Source organism: Mastomys coucha, unplaced genomic scaffold (genome assembly GCF_008632895.1).
Source record: "Mastomys coucha isolate ucsf_1 unplaced genomic scaffold, UCSF_Mcou_1 pScaffold22, whole genome shotgun sequence".
Lineage (NCBI taxonomy): Eukaryota > Metazoa > Chordata > Mammalia > Rodentia > Muridae > Mastomys > Mastomys coucha.
Genome location: NW_022196905.1, coordinates 35,307,981 through 35,310,701, shown reverse-complemented (window position 1 = coordinate 35,310,701; position 2,721 = coordinate 35,307,981). Strand labels below are relative to the sequence as shown.

Genomic DNA, 2,721 nt, shown 5'->3' with positions numbered 1-2,721 from the left:
GGTGCAAGATTTACAGATACCAAATAAATCTGTGGTAAATCTGGATTTTGTGTTGATGGTAATCTGTTAAAGTAGAAATACATCTCTGATATCCCATAACTGGGACAACTGGTCTGCCTGAAATTCAATTGTAACTAGTGCTGTGTCCTTTGATTGGCTAAAGTTGATGGAGTCTGTGAAGCAAGCACACGTGGAGAACAGAGTCGGGGAGCCTGTCAGTCTCATGAGTGTCAGATGTCAAGTCCTTCTAACCAACAAGTGAATCAGCATGGCCTCTTGTGTGGTTTGGGGAGACTGGCTTATCATTTCCTGCTGTATAGCTTAGAATCATATGCATAATTCCAAAAATCAGTTGAACCATTATTTTTGTGCAGTTATGTTATTGTTTGAGTTTTTCTCCTATATGCTGAAGTTCATGTATTGAAGACTTAATAAGATAAAACTATTGGAGGATAGGGTTTTAAAAGATATAATGCACTAAACAGGAGCATTCCTGTGATTCCCTACACCTACATGATTGTTGTATTTATAACAAACAAAGTGAAACTTAGACTCAGAGAAACATGCTGAGTTGAAGACAACGGCAACAGAAACATATGTAGAGATGAAACCTTAAAGGTGACCATTACTCAGCCAGAGGGACATGGAGCTATGTATCAGTAATTCTCGAGATACTTACGGGGATGGAGCAGGAATATTGCTTGAGAATAAGAGTTCTGTAAGAGCTTAAGCCAGGTAGAGAGCCTGTGTCTAACATACAATACCAAAACAAAAGAGACAGAAAAATCCAGAGTGAGAGGTGAATGCCAGGTACTTCCTTCAGAGGGCAGAAAGTGAGCCAATGCTAGTTCTTAGGTTTCTGGGCACCAGAACTACAAAAAACAAAAGAGTAAAATTCTGTGTCCTTAATAAGTGTACATTGCTGTGACAAAGCTAGAAAACTATGTCTGCTTTAAGAAATAAAAAGGATCGCTTCTCGGCCTTTTGGCTAAGATCATGTGTAGTATCTGTTCTTATCAGTTTAATATCTGATACATCCTCTATCCGAGGACAATATATTAAATGGATTTTTGGAAGTAGGAGTTGGAATAGGAGCTTGCTCCGTCCACTCCACATATTGACCTGGTATTGCAGTACCTCCAGGAATGGTGCACCCCTTTGGGGAATAAAGTAAAAAAAAAAAAAGAAAAGAAAAAAGAAATAAAAAGGAAGAAGTGTTTATATTGTTTGTGGAAAGTGTTAAAGGAATTCACAATGGAAACTGAAAAGCACTGGAACCTAAGTATGATAGGCCTTTTATCAACCATCCAGGTATAGTTCTCACTGACCCTCCCACTTGATGAAAAGAAAGCTTAGGAACACAAGGGTAGGCATTCACCTAAGTACATATCCTAAGTTCAAAAGAGACTGATGGACATACATCATTATAGACTGTCAACAAATCAATGGATGTATTAGTAGAGGCAAACATTTCTCACATGTCAGTGAAGGGAACCTATCACACTATTGTAGTCTGAATGTTTTCCTTCTCTGATTTCCTACATGAAAATCTGAACTCCCAGTGTGATATCAAATAGAACTTTGGAAGATCACAAAGATGGAGCTCATAGAAAGATTAACATACTTTTTAGCATTCTGCCATGTGAAGACATAGCAGGACAGTTCCATCTATGACTTAGGGAGCTGGAACATGGAATCTGAAGGCTTCCACTGTCCTGTTATCTCCTGAATCTACCACACTGTTACAAACTTCAGGGGCATTTATTGTAGCTTTGTTCATGTCAAACTGTCCCCTACTTTTTTTTTTTTTAGAATCAAAGCTTCTCCTGAGGTAAGAACAGAGTATAATTATCTTTTCTCACTTTAAAGTATATTATTCTTTAAAATTAAAAGATAATAACACTATTTCCCCTTTACTCCATCCAAACAGGTCCATGACCATCCTGCTGTGCTCCCTCTCAAAGACATGGTCTATTTTTCTTTAATTCTCTCTCTCTCTCTCTCTCTATCTCTCTCTCTCTCTCTCTCTCTCTCTCTCTCTCACACACACACACACACACACACACACACACATACATGCACATACGAAATCTATTAAGTCCATTTACTGTTGCATGTGTGAATATGATTTTAGGGCTGACCATTGGTGACTGGATTAAAGGGCTTATCCCTAGTTGATGCAAATTCTCTGACTCTCAACATTACATATAGTTCTTTGTGAAGATGGGACACCATGAGATTTTTCCCTTCCATGGCCTATCTATTTGTATTGCCATCATTCATGTCCTTTTTGGGCAGCCATACTGCTGAGATATCATGGATGTAGCTACTCTGACATTTCTTGGAGACATAAACTCATAGCAGACTTTTTAGACATCTGGGTTTTTGTAATCTATCTGTTCCCTTTTCTTTGATGTTCTAGGAGATGAGTATCAAAAATTGTGTTGTATCTGATCATCCTATAATAAATTGTTTTCTGTCTTTCGATCACTTGTGGATTTCTGCAACAATCTCCATCTACCACAGAGAAGTTTCTTGAGGGAGGAGTGAGAGATACACTTATTTATGAGTCTAAGTAAAAGTATTTATAATTCATTTTGTGATTATGCTGAATTAGTAAAATGGTGATAGTAGGTTCTCTTCTAAAATACGTGTCTTCCCCAGCTCTGCGTACTTGGGTAGGTTTGCAGTATTAAAGATTATTTCCTTCCTGTAGAAAGC

The 2,721-nt window shown here is 37.9% G+C and overlaps 1 non-coding gene across 1 annotated transcript; it reads left to right on the top strand.

Moving 5' to 3' along the window:
* Positions 1 to 968: 968 nt before the first annotated feature.
* Positions 969 to 1,159, top strand: LOC116071505. Its single transcript, XR_004110932.1, has one exon. It is a non-coding gene; the product is annotated as a U2 spliceosomal RNA (small nuclear RNA).
* The last annotated feature ends 1,562 nt before the right edge of the window (positions 1,160 to 2,721 follow it).